Below are 19,887 nucleotides of genomic sequence, written 5' to 3' on the forward strand. Positions count from 1 at the left end.
CAGATTTCTGGCTGGAGGAGTGAAGAAGAGAGTACCAGAGAACCAGTAAATATCAAGGAAGTCATAGAAAGAAGCTTAGGAAAGCAAAAGTTTTTTAAAACCTCCTAGGCTCATCACCAAGCTGCAACATGTGTGAATCCAGTTCTAAGCGGCAAGCTGAAGACTTTGAACCTGACCAAGATAAAACACTGGCAAGTGAGAACACAGACAGAGGATTGAACCAAAGAGCTCTACAAAGGGAAGTAGAAAGGTGGTCCAAATGTGGCTTGGACTCGACCAGGAGCATTTCTTATTAAAAAAAAAAAAAAGTCAGTGTTTTTGATAGAACTTAAATTAGACATACAGTCTCATGATATAATATTCAAAATGTCCAGAGTATGAGTCAAAATTACCTATCATAGGAAGAACTAGAAAAAAAATCTCAGCTTGCCTGGGAAAAGTCCATTAGCAGATGCCAATAAGAAAATGGTGAAAGTGTTGAAATTATTCAACAAAGACACCAAAAAGCATGTAATATTTAAAAATGCCCAAATAAATATCAGTAAATACTCTTTAAACAAAGAAAAAGATGGAAAATCTCTGAAAAAAAATGATAAGCAGAACCAATTGGATATTTTGGAACTGAAAAGTACAATAGTTTAAAGTAAAAAAAAAAATCACAGAATAGGCTCAATAGCATAATGTAAATGACAGAGGAATGAGTCAATGAACTTGAAATAGATGAAAAAGTTATCCAATATGAAAAAATTAGATAAATATTTTTAAAAACCTGGACACATTCTCAGGAACATTCATTCATTGGTCAAATATTGATGTCACTGGTATCTCCAAAGGGAAGAAGAAAAGAGGGAAGAGAAAAACTATTTGGAGAAATAATGGCTAAGAATCTCATAAATATTGGAAAGACATAAATCTACAGATTTGAGAGTTTCAGCAAACTTCAAGCAGAAAAATGCAAAGAAGTCAATACATATTTATATATATATAAATGTTTAGAGACCAAAAAGAATCCAGAAATAAATGAGAAAAGGATGTTTCAATTACAGGGAAATCATGATTCCAACAGCAGAATTCTCATGAAAAATGATGAAGTCTACAATAAAGTCAAATAACATTTTTAAGATACTGAAAGTAAAGAACAATTTACCTACAATTTTATATGCAGGAGAAATATTCTATTATTAATTAATTAATTAATTAATTAATTTGTTTATTTTCAGGAGAAATATTCTTCAGGAATGAAGCTGAAATTAATGCATTCTCAGGTGAAGGAAAACCAAACAAATGCATAGCCACAGATCTACTCTAAAAAGGATGACTACACATATGTGGAATATAAGATATAGTGAAAGGGACTATAAGGGAAGGAGGGAAAATGAGTGGGAAAAATTAGAGAGGGTGACAAAACATGAGAGACTCCTAACTCTGGGAAATGAACAAAGGGTAGTGATAGGGGAGGCAGGCGGAGAGATGGGGAAACTGGGTGATGGGCACTGAGGAGGCACTTGATGGGATGAGCACTGAGTGTTATAGTATATGTTGGCAAATTGAACCTCAATAAAAAAATATATATAAAATAAAAAAATAAATAAAAGGATGACTACAGGGATTTCCTCAGAGAGAAGGTAAATAGCATCAAAAAGAAGGAAATTAGGAACGTCAGTCTTGAAAAAAGAGAGATCACACAGTAAGCATCTAGGTAAATATAATAGAGCTTTTCTGGAGTTCTTTACCATGGCAGTTGAGGACAAAACTATAACATTGTCTGATGGAATTGTCAACGAAAGTAGAATTAACACATGAGAAAGTGCAAACTAAACAGTGAAAGGTGAGGGAACTCTATGGTGGTAAGCTTTCTGCCTCCCACTGGAAGGGAGAAATGGATTTTAAGCAGATTCTGTAAACTCACTATGATTATGCAAAGAACAACCACTGAAAAATGAAACATAGCAAAATAACGTTTATTCAAGGAAATGAATATAAAAATACAATAGATACATTAACATTTAATAATAAATGTGTTCAAGTAAGCCAAAAGAAAACAGAAAAGGAAGATGGAGGCATGAAAAAAAGAAAACAAACAGAAAACAAATAAGTGGTAGATCTAAATACAAACATAGTAATAAATATGAATAATGTAAATGCTCTAGGAACAAGTAAAAGACGGATTGTCGGGATAGATTTAAAAAGAGATGTGCCTAGGGGTGGTGGAAGGGGAGGAGGGCGGGGGGTGGGGGTGAATGGGTGACGGGCACTGAGGGGGGCACTTGACGGGATGAGCACTGGGTGTTATTCTGTATGTTGGAAAATTGAACACCAATAAAGAATAAATTTATTATTTAAAAAAAAAAAAAAAAGATGTGCTAAGGCACCTGGGTGGCTCAGTCAGCTAAGCAACTGACTCTTGATTTGGGCTCAGGTCATGATCTTCAGGTCATGAGACCAAGCCCCGTTGTTGGGTTGTGCACTGGGTGTGGAGTCTGCTTAGGATTCTCTTTCTTCTGCTCCCTCTGCCTCAAACCCCATCTCTCTCTCTCTTAAATAAATAAATAAATAAATAAATAAATAAATAAATAAATAAATGAGATATACCTTAAGTATATGTTATCAAAAAAGTCACTTCAGGGATCCCCAGGTGGTTCAGTGGTTTAGCGCCTGCCTTTGGCCCGGGGCATGATCCTGAAGTCCTGGGATCGAGTCCCACATCGGACACCCTGTGTGGAGCCTGATTCTCCCTCTGCTTGTGTCTCTGCCTCTCTCTCTCTCTGTGTCTCTCATGAATAAATAAATGAAATCTTAAAAAAAAAAAGTCACTTCAGATATATAAGGAAGTTAAAAGTAAAAAAGTGAATGCATGCAAACATTAATGCAAAGAAAGATGGGGTGAATTTATTAATATTGAATAATAATGAGTCTATTCACCAAAAAGCAATTTCAGTTTTGTGTATGTACGTAACAACACTCTTCTTTTCTCCATTGAATTGCTTTTATGTGTTTGTAAAAATAAACAAAAACACATGGACACGAAAAGACTGACCATACCAAGTGCTGGTAAGGATGTGCATGTATTGCTGATGGCAATGAAAAATGGTCCACCCATTCTAGAAAATAGCTTGGATAGTTCTTATGAAATTAAATATACACCACCACCTAGTGTAAAATAAAATCAAGAATGCCTATATACACACACATTTACCATATGATCCAACAATTCTCCTCTTAGGTATGTGCTTTAAAGAAATAACTTATTTTCATACCAATACCAGTTCGTGAATGTTTAATGCAGCTCTATTCATAAATGCCTCAAACTAGAAACAACCCCAATGTTTTTTTACACATAAATGGTTAAACAAACCATTGTTCATTCATACAATGGAATATTACCCAACATAAAGAGGAAGCTATTGTTAAATACAACAACTTGGATGAATCTCAAAGTAGCCAATCTCAAAAAGTTATATATCGTATGAGCCCATATCTATGACATTTTTGAAAACACAAAAACATAGTGACAAAATGATGCAGAATAGATCAATGGCTGTCAGAGTTTAAGGGTGGGGACAAGTTCTACCAAAAAAGAAGAGTAAAAGGAAGTGTTGGGTATGATGCCCCATATCCTGATTGTTGTACTGTTTATATAAGTATCACATAGATATGTCAAAATGAATAGAACTTAAAAAAATGAATAGAACTTTATTAATATAAAGTCAATTTTATTTTATTTTAAAATATGTAAAGATATGTATGCATGTTTAAGTATTGCATATAATTGCAAGATGATTTTATATTAATTTTTATCTTCTGCATTTTAACTAGTTCTACTAGATTTTTTCTCGGTTTGTCAACACATATCTTGAGTTTTTCTTCTCATTTTTCTCTATACAGACCAATTTGCAACCAAATTGGTTCTTTTAGAAAAACTAGGTTCTAAGATCAGATCAAGATAATGGAAGATTATGGAAGATACTGAGAAATTGAGAAGTTATGACAAAATACATAACCCCCTTTAGATCAGCATCTGGCACAGAATAGTGTCTCCATGAGCCAGAGAGTATGAGGGTTTTTCCTGTACATTTCCTTACATAACTGTCCAACTCTTCCAACTTGGCAGGGTAGATACTGATGACCTATTTTCACAGAGGAAGAAGATGAGGCTCAGAAAGATGGCCAGGTTTAAATAGGAAGCAAGATCAGAGTAGGAATTCAAACACAGCCTTTTGTAAACCCAGTGCCTAAACTCCCTTTTGTTCCCCAAAGTACTTACTTCTATCTCTGTTTTAGTCCAACAACATGATGCATATTTTGTCTTAATTCTATGCAACTTTCTGGTCATTTTCTGGGAAACGATGGTGAATATTCAGACAGATCGTGGCTATTTGGACGTGTGGGAGAGATTGTTACCTGTCCTTCCAATGCCCAGTGTGGAGGAGGGGCATTGAGTGCAGGAGCGGGGTCTGTACAGAATATCCTACAGCAACAAATTACTTGATTCCAGACCTAGAACCAGCTGCTTTTATCAACTGCATTAGAGTGTAAACTTAAGAAATCTCCGAGGAGATGGTCTGCTTGTGCCCTCTTGGAAACTGAGCCGAGAATCAATCTAAGTGCTCCACTGGACAGATGACAAAAGGCTTTTCTGAAATAAATCTTTCCATTTTTCCTTTTGTGAGAATCACCACCACCAGGGACCCTTCAGAGCAGCATAAAGCTGTCTATATATCACCTGCAGGAAACCAGCACTGCAGAACAATATCTGAATACTCTAGTTATAACAGACACTGATGCACTGCATGTTACTCGTTTGTTCATTTTCTTAACTATAAAATAATATATGCATGAAATATAACATTTGAAAAAAACTGAACATAAGCAAAAGAGAATTGATTATCTTCCTACACCTTAGAGATATTTATTTTTAGAAATTGTCAATGAAATTTTGTCAAACTGTGATTATGTGATACAAAATATTATGTCTTGCTTAATTATTTATTTACTTACTATGCATCATACACTGCAGCATATACTCACCTTTATGTAGTCTCAAAGACTAGAGTTTTTTTCAATGAGTTTGCAGTATTTAATCATATGAATACATGCTAATTTATTTTCAGTTTGTATTGACTACTCATTGTTCAATGTTAATATTCAATCAATAGAAATAACAGTATGTGCAATAGTGTTGTTCATAATATTGTGTGGATTACATTCTAGTGACAAATTGGTATAGGTGGGATTTTTCAGATGTTGGTACCATTAACCAAATTGTCTGTCAGGATCTTTTGTCAATTCGCAGACCAATAAGCATGGTATAAGAGAATAAACACTTTCCTAATTTGGTCAAAGATAGATATTGTGCAGTAATATGCTGGTTTTAGCAATTACCACTTCTTTTAGAATTAGTAAGGTTATCATACAACTACATTTACCAGATTAGTATCTATCATTTAGTGTAATTTAAGTTGAAACATCATGGGGGATTTTTTTGTTATGCTTTAGTTTTATTTTTCTATTAATTTTCCCAATGTGTTATTTTCAAGAAAACATTCATGTAGACAATGAAAGCTCTCTGACCATATCTTTCAATCATATACTTCTCATCTTGACTCTCCAGAGCCTGTGTGTATATTTCAAGAGTTTTTATCTGCACATTAGCAAAAGTAACTTTATTTATAGTATTTTGTAATTATAATCACTACCTCACTTGATATTCTTCTACCCGAATCATTTGATACATGTACAAGTGATCTAATTTCTCAGAATTGAATTGCTGGATTATATGGTATGTGCTTTTTTAAGATTTATTTATTTATTTGAGAGAGAGAGAAAGAGAGAGAGAGAGAGAGAGGGTGTCTGCAGTTAGGCAGGAGAATAGGCAGAGGCAGAGGGAAAGGAAGAGAATCCCAAGCCGACTCCACACTGAGTGTGGAGCCCAACGTGGGGTTTGATCCCACAACCCTACTATCATGACCTGAGCCAAAATCAAGAATCAGACACTCAACTGATTGAGCCACTCAGGCACCCCTGGTATGTTCATTTTTAATTTCAATGGATAATCCCAATAAAATTCCCATAGAGTTACACTAATTTATATACCCAAAAACAGTGTATGGGGATCCCTGCTTCCCTATATCTTACCAACACGTCATCAAACTAAAAAAAAAAAAAGAAAAGAAAAAAGATCTTTCTTAACTTGATGGGTAAAAAGGATGTATTCTTAGTTTTTACTTTCATTTCTCATCCTACAACACAAACTGATCAACTTTTTATACATATAAGAGCCATTTCTATCTTCACTTTTGTAACGTGGCATATTTGTTCAAATGCTAGTCTCATTTTCAGTTGGATAGTTGTCCTCTTACTGATTTGTTGAGATGTGAGTTGAACTGCCAATGTTTTCTAATTTGACATTTATCTTCTAACCTTATTTAGAATGTTTTCTTTTTGCAATTTAAGCATTCATTTCTGTATTGATTTCTGATTTCTGAGTCATAGTTAAAAAGGAATTTATACTAAAATTATTTTAAAAATTGCCTGTATTCATATCTCATATGGCTTTATTTTTGTGTTTAAATTTGGGGTTTTTTATTGAAGAATAAAATAAATACATAAATTCATGTAAACCATAAGTATAAATCTGACTGAATTTGCACTAACAGGATATGCCTGTGTAATCAGTACCCATATCCAGAAACAGGACATTAACAAGACACCAGAAGTAGCCCCCACTCTGCCCAGACCTCTCTCAATCACAAACACTCACTCCCCAAGTTCAAACACTGCCTTGGCTTCTGAGACAACACTCACAATTCCTTACAGAACCCATTCCACATTCTCAGAGTGCCTTGAAAATCATTCAATGTTGAATAATTATTTATTGAACAGAACCACTTACAATAATCAAAACAATTACCAATATTGCCAATAGAATTGACTTTGTACAAGCAAAGAAGAGTGTATGGTGGGTATTTATAGATGTATCAGGCATTTATATAAAATGCCTAGAACATTGTAAAGAAAGAAACTAAATCAACTTAAAGATTAAAATAAAATTCTGAATAGAACTGCTTTTTCCATCCTGGCCAGATAATGTTTATTATCAAGAGTGTGCCATTTCTGGACCCTTTCCTTTAATGAATAGCAAGAGAAGATTCTCTCTACCATCACTAATGCCAAAAATGAGCCTAAACCAATAACTGTTTTTTTTTTCACATCTCTCTCACATGTACATCAAACTTCAGAATTTAGAGAGGCTTACTGATAATACTTGTAAGAGAAGAATGATTCATATGCCCAAAGAAAGGCAAGAAAACTAATATTGATGAAAAGGGAAGTGAGTCATTGTTGTATAAAGTAAAAGGAACCAAACAATTAGGGATTGCAGATAGATGAAAAGAGTACGAAAGGAGACTAGGATAAGGCCAGAGAAGTTGGCTGGGGCAATTCCAGAGGAGTTGGTATGATTTTTGTCATAAAAAGTAAATGCACAATAAATTCTGGGAGACAAAAAGGGAAGAATTATAATGGCTTTCACTATCATCGTGATATTAAGAGATTATTTCTCTGAATAGATTGGAAATGTTAAATTTTATAGCCTGGAGATTTAGAAAAATGAGGAAGGTGTAGCTCAAAACCAGAGAAACAGGCAAATGCAACAATCGAACAAATTTCAACAGTAGAAGAAAAATCTACCTTCTTCACCACATTGACAGTTCCATCCCAATTTTGCCTGTAACCTTTCAGTTCCTAAATTTGATTCTTTTCATTTCTCATCTTACTTGGCTTCTCTATAACTTTTGATGCAATTTATCACTGTCTCTTCCTTGAAATTCATCCATGCTTTGGCTTCAGTGAAACCACTTTCCCCTGTTTCTCCTTTCAATTCTCTTATCACTTCTGCTTAATCCCTAAGTTTGGTTCCCCTCAATGGCAGAGCCTGAGCAAGAACTTGTGTCTAGGGCTTACTTAGGAGGGATCCAGGGCAGTCAGTGAAGACAGAGGAGGTAAAGGAAGAAGGAAAAGGCAATAAAGAATATATTATTTCATCCACTGCTGTGGGCATCTGGGTTCAATTCCATTGGGAGCATCTGATTTCTAAGTTCTCACCTGACACTATTTTAACTTGTGCTCTTCCCAAAAGCAGAATCAGAGACAGGATTTGTGGGCAGGTACTTCATTTTACAGTAAATCCAGGATGTAGGGCTGAAGGACCCAAGAGGGAGACAGAGGGAAAGAGAAAACCACCACATAAAGGTGTACTATTGAGGTCACCAGTAAGGATAACTAGGGCTAGCTTCTCTCCTCTAAGATACGTACAGACCACCTCCCAGAATTATCCACCTGAGGACTGGCCAGAAGTGTTTAACCATCAATTCCCATCCCACACCTACTTTTTGAAGGCTGCCCCTGGGGTCATTAACTCTACATTTCCAGACTATGCATGTATGCTTGACCAACTGTTCAAGCATATCTGGTCAACAGTATATCTGAAGTATTAGAGAAACCTGGGACCCAAAGTAGAAAATACATAGCATATGCTGAGGGTCAAATGCTGTCTGTCTACATGTGGTGCATCAAAGACAGCCAGGCACTATCTGCTAGAGGATATCCAAAATTGGAGATGAGGATATGAATTAAGGTCCTCTAGGTGTCTGATGTATCCTTTATATATACTCTCCTTCCTTCACTCATCCATCTGTCAAAGAGATTGGGTCAAGTATTCTATTCTCTCCATGGTCCTGATCCATCTCCACCCCAGAATTATTATTTTGTTGAGCACCTTTATGTTTCCATAATGGGGACACATTATTGATAATACCATAATTTAATTGTTTTCCTGGAATATATTCCAATATCTGTTGATCTTCTGCAAACTGAAGGAGTTGGACTAATTCTTCTTGAGATTAGAAAAGAAAATATTTCTTTCAATTTTATTGTGAAGAGTTGAAAGCCATAAAAAGACACCTATAAGCCCACAGTCTTCTTGCTTTGAAGGATGGATGCTAACGTGGTTGAGACGGCATGTTAGCAGTTAGAAAAATGGAATCTGAAACAATGCATTTGTTTTCATTCTTGAGTGTTGGTCACTGGGGTAATCACTGGCTAAAGTTTTACTGCTTGCTTACTAATCTTCCAGGCTCTTAAACTCTGCTTCCTTTTCCCATCCCCACACAAGTTCTTTCCTTCAGTGGAATAGGTCATTTTGGCATTTTTTCCTGATTTTTTTTATTATGGGTTTTCTCTCACTGTCCCCTGTTTTCCAAAAGAGATGGTAGCATGAAAATTGGTACATGGATTCTGATCTAACTGATGTCTCTTACACATATGTGTGATTCTTTAATTAGGCTCCCAGATGACCTATCAAGTTATAATTAACACAAGGCTTTTGAAAATTTGTCAGTACAACATATTCAGGAAAGTCTAGAAAAAATCAAAAGTTAGGACTATAGAACTCAAGTAATATTTTAAGGAGGGCTTAAAATGCAGAAACCAAAATGCAAAAGATAAGAAAGACCTAATGGGGGGCACCTGTGTGTCTCAGTCTGTTAAGTATCCAACTATTGATTTGGGCTCAGGTCCTGATCTCAGGGTCTTGAGATAGAGGTCCCTCATTGGGCTCCACACTGAGTGTGGAACCTGCTTGGGATTCTCTCTCTCCTTCTGCCCCCTCCCCCATCAACTCAGGCACACTCTCTCTTTTAAAAAATGATAAGAAAGGAAAGGAATTTGAAGCTTAAAGTATCAGCAGTAATTTGTGGAGATTTGAAGTGAGCCACCATAAATAATAATCTAAGACAATATCACCCTGCTATTGGTATTGGTATATTGCTATCTATAAGTGTTATGTCTTCTCTGTACATATAAGGTGTCTTCCTCCATGGAGGTTTTTTCTTTGGCTCTTACTCTCTCAGAATTGACATATACTAGAACAGCTTCCATTCATACTGATTGTTACCTAGGTTTATCAATAAGGACTTATTTCATCTCTTCTTTTTTCTTGTTCTTGTTGATAAAGAACTTTTTCCTTTACCTCTTCCCCAGACTTTTCCATGTGTCCTTTGAAGATGACCCTGTACATAAATTTGGATTAGTCTAAGCAGATACCACCTGGGGAAAGTAGTTATGACCCAGATGAAAGCTAAACAGACCACAACTGACAGACCATCTCCAAGAGTAAGAGTAATGTTCAAAACTATGGCAGAAAAAAAAACTATGGCAGAAGAAAAGAGCTGAACATCAAAGCTAGAGAAAATATATATTGCCAATAGCTCCAAGGACTTAATCGTTAGGATAGGCTCCTTAGAAAGCAGAGCCTCATATAAGAACTTGGATTAACAAGGTTTACTGAGGGAGTGTCCCTCAGCACAACCCTTTAAGAAAGCAAGAAAGCAAAGAATTGGAAGGGGAAAGGGCCAAACAAGCTTGTGATCTCACGTAAACTCTTATCCATAAGGGACTCTGGGGCATAAATCAGAAGACAGAATCATCTCACCTTGAAGCAAGTGTGCTTCATTTATGTTCCCCCATATCACTCAGTCATTGCCTACTGGCTGCCCCTATGTTTGGGGGGGGGGCAGCACAAACCTCCAAAAGTAAGCCAGCTCCCCATAAGCCAAGAACAAGTCACCATAGAAGGAAGGCAGCTGTTAAGTCATTAGCAGTCAATACTCACACAGCTGGAGGACGGACACACCAGCTGTCTTTGGGATCTGGTACTTTCCCAGATGTAGTTCCACATGAGCAGTTGAAATTTCACTCAGAGAACCTCAAAAGTTCCTGACTATACCCTCCTCATTGCAACCCTTAGGTAAATGAAATGACATATAGGACGGTGTTACGCTCTGTACTAGAACTTAGAGTTCTTCCCCTGTGCCTCTATCCACCCTCAGTAGGATATTTACAGGGATTCTTCAAGTTACCCCAAACAATATGCTATCTGTAGCAGAACCCTCCACGCAGTTTCATGTGAGCTACTCGTACTGGAGCCCAGATAGGCATTATCCTTGAAAAATGCAGGTGGTATCTGAAACAGGGTAGGAAAAGTCTTACTACAAAAGAACAGAGAGTGATTCTGAGACAGAATTGCCTAGAATTGGTAATATCTTAGCAGCAAAAGGAGACTGAAGGGTGAGTGTGGGGCAGAACCCCAATCACAAAGGGATAAAAGACCAGAAGCCAATGAAAGAGAAGGACAACTGTCTAAAACATTCATTAGGAAAGAGTACATTTTAGGTCTTGTACATCTTCAGGGAAGCAGAGGCCCTGCCAAATTTACAGGCTGGTGCAAAGGCAGCCTACTGAAGACAAGGTTTGCAGCACCAGCCTGAGCTTACCTGGCCTCCCTGTCTGCTGGTACTGTACATAGAATGGGAGAGCACAGTCATCACTTCTGCACTGGCCTGCCCAAAGGAGGGTTCATCACCATGGTACTCACAGCCTTCTTGGGGAAAGATGTGAGAAGGAGAAATGAGGTGGCAGTAATAACTCACTTTGATACCTCAAGCAACTGGCTTCCCCACCAAATTTTCCATTTCAAATTATTCTAATTAATTTTAATGACCATTTTGGACTCTCTGGTTACCACTAAGGGAGCCAAGAATAATTTCATGGCAATAGGACCTGATACTTGGTGAACAACTTTAATACCTCTAATGAGAAAGGGATTGATATCCAGCAAAGCAATAATGTACATATTAGCTTTTGGACTAAACAAGTTGCTAGCTTCAGGAAAAAAAAACAAAACAAAACACTGATCTCCTATAATACAGCAAATGGGTTCTATGAGAGCTGGAAAGTTATGTTTAACAGCCCTAGCACTCTCTTGTCAACATCTCCCAAACAGCCTGCTACACCCACTGATGGTGGATGTTCCCTGATGATAGCATGTTTGTGGGCTGAGGGCAAGTCTCAATTATTTAAGTAATTATTTACTTGATCTCTCAATACAAAATATTATCCTTCCTGCTAACTTGTGCTTATAACTCAGAACAGAAAGCTATAATGTATGGGGTGGGGGAGCAGAAAGGTCCTTCTCTGACAAACATGCATCTTTTTTTTTCAATAATCACATCTGTGAAAAAAAATCACATCTGTGGATATTGTCTACATCTGAGTGGAACAAGATGGCTCAAGGACCCCATGACTCGAAAGCAATGCACAGGTCACTCATTGAAGGTCACCTTGCAGAAACTGTTCTCACACCACATGGATTAAGAGCTTGCTTTAAAAAAAAAAAGACAATATCTCATTAAAAATTTTTTAAATATCTCAAAAAAGTATATATAGCATGAAGTTCATTTTTTTTTTTCTGTTTTGGACAGTACTGTGAGTTTTAATAAACAGTAGAGCCATATAATCAGGGTACAGAATAGTTACATCATGGGGATCCCTGGGTGGCTCAGCAGTTTAGCGCCTGCCTTCAGCCAGGGCATAATCCTGGAGTCCCAGGATTGAGTCTCACATCGGGCTCCCTGCATGGAGCCTGCTTCTCCCTCTGCCTGTGTCTCTGCCTCTTTTTCTGTGTCTCTCATGAATAAATAAGTAAAATCTTTAAAAAAAAAAAAAAAAAAAAGAACAGCTACATCATAGCAAACAATTCCCTAATGATGCCCATTTGAAATCATGCCTTCCTTCTACCTCAGTCTCTGGAAACCATGGATATTTTTCTCCTCTAGGTCTATCACTTTGCCCTTTCCAGATGCCATATTAATGAAATTCTACAGTGTGTAAAATTTTCCATGTGGCTTCTTTCAGTTATTATAATCCATCTGATATTCAGTTGTATTGTGATGTATATCGATTCTTCTCTTCCTTTTATTGCTGAATACTATTCCATTGTATGGATATACCACAGTTGGTTTAGCCATTCACTCATTGAAGGAAATTTGGGTCATTTCTTGTTTGGGCTGCTACAAAACATACTATTATAAACATTCGTGTATATAACATGAATTTATGTGTATATTTCTGCACAAAACACAAGTTTTTATTTCCCTAAATGCTTAAAAGTGATATTATTGGATTATAAAGTGAGAATATGCTTTATTTTATAAGAACTATAAGAGTTTTTCATTGTGGCTTTCTCATTTTGCCTTCCCACCAGAAATGTAAGAGAGTTCCAGTAGCTCAATATCCTCAACAACACTTGGTTTTTTAGGTGGTGGATTTTTTTTTGTTGTTGTTACTTGTTTCTTTCCTTTTTGTCTTTTAAAGAGATGTACAGTGGTATCTCATTGTGGTTTTAATTTTCTTTTTTTAAATTTTATTTATTTATTCATGAGAGACACAGAGACAGAGAGAGAGGCAGAGACACAGGCAGAGGGAGAAGCAGGCTCCACTCAGGTAGCCTGACATGGGACTGGATCCCAGGTCTCCAGGATCATGCCCTGGGCTAAAGGCAGTGCTAAAGCCTGAGCCACCCAGGCTGCCCGGTTTTAATTTTTAATTCTTAATTACTAATGACAGAGAATATCTTTTCATGTATTTATTTGCCATCTTCCTTTTTGTGTTGTTGTTCTTTAGATATGTTAAATGTTTTCCCGTTATTTTCATTAGTTCTATATTTTCTTATAATGGAATTTTGATAGTGTAATTAGTCCCATTTCATACAACTAAATTATAAGTATTCTCTCCGTACCAGTAATTTGTCATTTCCTTCCCTTGGCAATGTCTTTCAAAAAGCAAGCATTTTAAATTTTGATGAAATCCAATTTATATTTTTTATCAATTAAAAAAGATAAATTGATAAATTTATTTATCTATTTATCAATTTATTTTTTATAGATTGGTTTTCTTTGATATGAGATCTAAGAACTTTTTGCCTAACTAAAAATCAATTTTTTCTAAAAGTTCTACATATTTAGGATTTGTATTAGTCTATGATCAATTTTGAGCTAATGTTTGTATAAGATGCCAGCTATAAGTCAAGATTAATTTTTTTGTATAGGGGCAGTTAATTACTCCAGCATCATTTGTTGAAAAAATTATCCTTTCTCCATTAAATTACACTTTCACCTTGGTCAAAAAACAATGGACCATATTTGTGTCAGTTGGTTTCTGGACTTAATATCCTGTTCCATTGATCTATGTGCCTAACTTTTGCCAATAACATACTGACTTGCTTATGGTATTATTAAAGTTAGGCCTTACTATCAGGTAATATAAGTGTTCAACTTTGTTCTTTTATAAACTGTTTTTTACTATTCTAGCTCCTTTTACAATCCAGAAAATGTGTTTGAATCGGTTTGTCAATAACTGAAAAAAATCCTGCTGGGATTTTTATTGGGATTGTTTTAAACCTATAGATCAATTTGGGGGAGAATTGACATTTTAATTCACTTAGAAAAGGATTACCAAGATACATGAGGAAAGTTTTGGGAGTGATGTGTATATTTGCTATCTTGATTGTGGTGATGGTGTCATGGATGTATACATGTTAAATCCTACTAAGTCATTCAGTTTAAATATAGGTAACTTATGTGTGTTAACTATACCTCAATAAGACTGTTTTTACAAGCACCATGATTGTTTTAATCAATAAAGTTCATAAGGAGTTAGCTGAGGATCTGGGGAGTGAATCTGGCATGCGGCTCTCTCCCTCTACTGCTATCAGGAGTTCTGACACAGTGATCTAAAGGCAAGGTGAGTGGTTAAAAGCTTGAGCTTGACAGTCAGACAGACACAAATTTCAAATCCAGCTCCACCATTTGTTAGGTTTGTGACTTAAGGGACTCTGTAAATATGAGCTAAGTCATCTGTTCACTGGGCATAATAACAATACCCAAACCACAAACCACTAGCTTAATGGGAGGAGTAACTGACAGGATGCATGTGAAGACTTGCACTATATGCAAACCAGCTATTACATACAGAAATATCACACACACACACACACACACACACACACACACACATAAAATCCATTATATTGGACAATGAAAGTAAAAGCAGCTTTGCACTAACTGGTTTTCTTCTTTGATATTTAGATTGAAGATAAAAGCTCTACACACATTGTTGCCACAATCTCATTCTGAGACAAATCTCACAATTATCTCAAAAGGAGATGAAATTCTACCATGAGACTTCACACTTACCCCTAATAGAACTTTTTCTAAACATTGTGGTAAAATACACATAAAATCATCTTAACCATTTTTAAATGTATGGTTCAGTAGTGCTAAGTACATTCACATTATTGTGCAACCAATCTCCAGAACTCTTTATCTTGCAAAACTGAAACTCCAAATCTGTATCTGAAATTTTATGTACAATAAAGAAATGATCCCCATTCTGCCTCCTTCTAGCCTCTGGAAACCACCATTCTACATTCTGTCTCTGAATTTGACTACTGTAGGTACCTCATATAAGCAGAATCACATAGTATTTGTCTTTTAGTGACTCTTTTTCATCTAGCGTAACATCCTCAAGGTTCATCCATTTGTATATGCTGAATTTGTATATGTCTGAATTTCCTTCCTTTATAAGGCTGAACAATATACCATGACAAATATGATATGCACATATTCCATTCTTTCTGGAAATAGATCAGAATCTAACATGTTTAAATGAATTCATATAGTATTTTACATGCATTTGCTTATTTTGGCATACAAAGCTGATGAGAAGGCCAAAATGTAAAGAAATAGCTTTCCTATTTTTATATCTTCTCTTCTTGTGAAGACTTAAATAAACTTCTGTGATATATGAGATGCTAAAGAAATACTTGTTTTTAAAATCTTTCTTTTTTTCATTTTCTTCCTCTCATTTTCCTTTTCCTCCGTGCTCAGTCCCTCTATCCTCTACTCGTTTTCTTTCTCTTGTTTATCATCTTTTGACTTTGACTGAATCACAAAAACAATTTTTAAAGATTTTATTTATTCATGAGAGACAGAGAGAGAGAGAGAGGGAGAGGCAGAGACACAGGCAGCGAGAGAAGCAGGCTCCATGCAGGGACCTCTATTGGGACTCTATCTTGGGACCCCAGGGTCATGCCCTGGGCCAAAGGCAGATGGTTAACCGCTGAACCACCCAGGCATCCCACAAAAACAATTTTTGAGAGGGAACTGATTTGGGGAGAAAGTTCCTTGGAGCCAGATTCATTGATGCCAGAGCCTTTTGACCTCTCCTTATTGGATCTCAGAGACACTCACATGCTTGAGAGTAACCCAGGACAAGCCATCAAGAGAACCATCTTAGTGAGAACCTAGGAAGACTCTCCTATCAGCAGCTTGGTGGTCCTTTACTTCTCAGTTAAAAAGACAGAAATATTGGATCTTGTAAGAGGAGAACTTGGTTATAGTCTATATTGTGTTATGTATTCTTTTATAAGTCTTTAAGCTTATTAACATGTTTTCTGGTCTCTTAATTAAAATAGTTGTGCTAGATGATCTCTTAGTTCCCTAAAAATTCAAGAATTCTTTCACTTGGTAAATTTCATCCCAGAAAGAGATTATCATGCTGAATTTGCCTAAAATTGGGCCTATTGGAAATGATGAGATTATGTACATCATGAAAATTCATATGTGGTATGGCATGCCACACTATTTTAGATGATAATACCACAACAAAAATGTAATTAGAGATGTTAATAGGAAGTTCCTTTAATGTTAATGCATACATACACATCACTTTATCTGTACAAAGTACTTCTTCCAAGCATAAATCTAGCAGCAATACTAGTGTCACCTCGGATTATTCTCCATCATGCTGCCTGGGATCACGGCAGATAACAGATTACAATCTGATCTAACCTAGATCAACATGTGTGTCCTTTTCCATGACAAGTTAAACAAAAGCAGGACTTTGTCTCAGTTTATAGAGGTTTAAGAAGGATCTGTTCCATACCCTGTTCACTTTGTCAATGTGTCATCTCTTCTTTGAGTTAGTTTAACCCTTTCCTTTGCAAGTCCCAGAGAGAAACGCATTGCCTATGATCAAAACTGGAGAATACTTAAATAATAAAGAAGAAGTTGCAAAATAAAAATGCAATTCCATTATACTGCCTAAATATTCCTTGAGCCCCTGTTATTTGCCAGGTTCTATGTTAGGACAAATGGGGGATAAACAGGAGTAAAAACTCTAGCCCTGCCTTCACAGAGCTCATGAACTGGCAAAAGAGACATATACTTTGTGGGAAAGATAGGTTAGCGAATGTGATCAATGGGACTGGGTAGAGAAGTATGCACTTTCAGACCAAATCCATGAAAATCTCCTGTAGAAACTTCCAGCATTTCTCCCTGTTCCATCCGTCAACTGGATGTCAAAGTCTGGGGTGATCCTGGAATCCAGGTGTTAAAGATGGCAAAAGCTCTCTGAACCCAACCCCCTGAATGACTGTGAGGCTAAGTTCCCCTGTGCTAGCACTCCCCCATGCCACCTGTAGTTTATGTGGGCAAGAAATAAACTTTTACTATGTTAAGCCATCAGGATCTTAGAATTTGTCTCTGGAAGCAACTAGTGCTACCTTAAATGTTATAAACTTACATTGAATATTGACCACTCAACTGGCTATAAGTTCAAGATATCATTTGGAAAATAGATGTCTAAAATTTTTTTAAAAAAACTACTAAAAAAGTAGTTTTTGTCCAAAGTACATTGATGGAGAAAGTAAAAGTCAGGATTTCTGCAAATGTCAAATTCTTTGTCAGGGGATTCAAAAGATCCTGATTGCAAGTGAACAGGAAGGGGAAAAAGTTACATTAGCTGTGGGAAAGAATAACAGGTAGGGCAGTGGTCCCCTAGTCATGGAAGTTTTCACAAATCACCAAAAAGTATTTATCCTCTGAAGATGAGGACCAAATCTTGTGTGAGACCTGCTGTGAAGTGGACTGAGAAGAAGAGCATGAGCATCTGGGGCAATGGAGAGAGAAGACATGGGAGGTTGCCTTCCAAGAGGCTCAGAGATGAGAGTTCTCAGCAATAATCACCTTCTAAAAGAAAAAAAAAAATTCTAGAAGGCAATAGGAGTATCCTTTGGTGGTAGCAGATGGCAAAAATAATTTAGAAAATCAGGACCAGTGGTAGAAGTCCTCTTCAACTAGGTTAGCATCTAAATCCATTAAAGAAAAAAATGAGACAGTCCTTTGGTTAAGAAACTAAGGAAGATGCTATAGTCTTTCCCATTTAGGTAAGATACTTCCATATAATAACTAGGATAGGAGAATACAATGCATTTGAAAATTCAATATTTTTTTTAAGTAAAACATTTTTTTAAGCAAAACATTTATACTATTGAGAGAAATCATCCAAAAATAGCAGTAAAACATCCCTACAGAAAGCTCTTAGCAAAAAGCAGAGAAAAATTATAATTCTATATTCCAACATGAAAAACAACAGACACAAAGCAGAAATATAAACATTTAGGAAGGAGATGACCAGATACAAAAGGTGATGCCCAATCAAGGTAGGAGGTGAAGTGGAAATTAATAATTTAGGAAAGAAACTGAATAATTTAGGAAAGAAATGGAAACAAAATTTTAAAATGAAAACTACATTAAAAAGTAAACATGGGACAAAAGCCAAGTCACCAAGAAAAAGCATATTAAAGGACAAGAATAGTGATGAGAACAGAGCAGAAAATGAAGAAAGAGGAAAATGGCTTAGGGACAGGGTATTGATATGTATGTAAAGTAGTCAAAACACACACTTGGGATTTCTGAGGAAAAATATCAAAACAAGGGTAGAGGAAGAAAATATTTTAAATGTAAATTAAAAAATAAATAAATAAATGTAAATTAAGAAACTTTCCTTAAATAAAGGGAGATTCTAATCTACATGTTTTAATAACAACACTGTATTCTGAAGAAAACTGATGCCCTAAAGTCAGCATGAAAATATAATACAAGCAAATGTATTAAACTCAAAAGATCAGGAAAGGATCCTTTGACCTTCCAAGCATAAAGATCAGCTCGTTCTTAGGGAAATAAAATCGGGTTAACCATCAGATATTAAAAAGATACTACAGCAACACCTCAAGCTAACGGAAAGGAAATGTGAGCCAAGAATTGTATATTTTGCCAAGTCGTAATAGCTATGGGCAATTTTGGTTTTGTAACATCTCAGGAAATACTAACCTATGTGCCTTTTTGAGGAATCTGCTAGATGGTGAGAAAATCTTCAGCAAGGTGACAGGTAAACGATGAATGTATTCATCTACAGAATTAAGAATAAACCAAAGGATTATATGATAAAATGCAAAGTACATTGCTAGATATCAGAAAGAGAGAAAAAATAGATATTGTGAATGACTTAATATATATATATATCACCAAAAAATTTAAATGTAAAATTAAAATGTAAAAAGTGTAAATTAAAGAAAATTCATCTTCAGATTGAATCACCAAAACCAAAATCAACCCACAATTTTACAGGCCATATACAAGAGTTGCATCTAAATCAAGTGATTCGGTCAGGATAAAAATAAAAAGTAGATAAGGTATAAGGTCAATTTCAAATCAAAACAAAACAAAAAACTTAAGACGCAAGATCTTAATATCAAAGAAGTTAACTTTGAATAACACTAAATTCATCAAAGAGGAGGAGGGGCAGGATGGCGGAAGAGTAGGGTCCCCAAGTCCCCTGTCCCCACCAAATTACCTAGATAACCTTCAAACCATCCTGAAAATCTACGAATTCGGCCTGAGATTTAAAGAGAGACCAGCTGGAATGCTACAGTGAGAAGAGTTCGCGCTTCTATCAAGGTAGGAAGACGGGGAAAAAGAAATAAAGAAACAAAAGGCCTCCAAGGGGGAGGGGCCCCGCGAGGAGCCGGGCTGAGGCCGGGGCGAGTGTCCCCAGGACAGGAGAGCCCCGTCCCGGAGGAGCAGGAGCTGCACCGACCTTCCCGGGGGAAAGGGGCTCGCAGGGAGTTGGAGCAGGACCCAGGAGGGCGGG

The sequence above is a fragment of the Canis lupus genome, chromosome 22 (assembly GCF_048164855.1).
Source record: "Canis lupus baileyi chromosome 22, mCanLup2.hap1, whole genome shotgun sequence".
Classification (NCBI taxonomy): domain Eukaryota; kingdom Metazoa; phylum Chordata; class Mammalia; order Carnivora; family Canidae; genus Canis; species Canis lupus.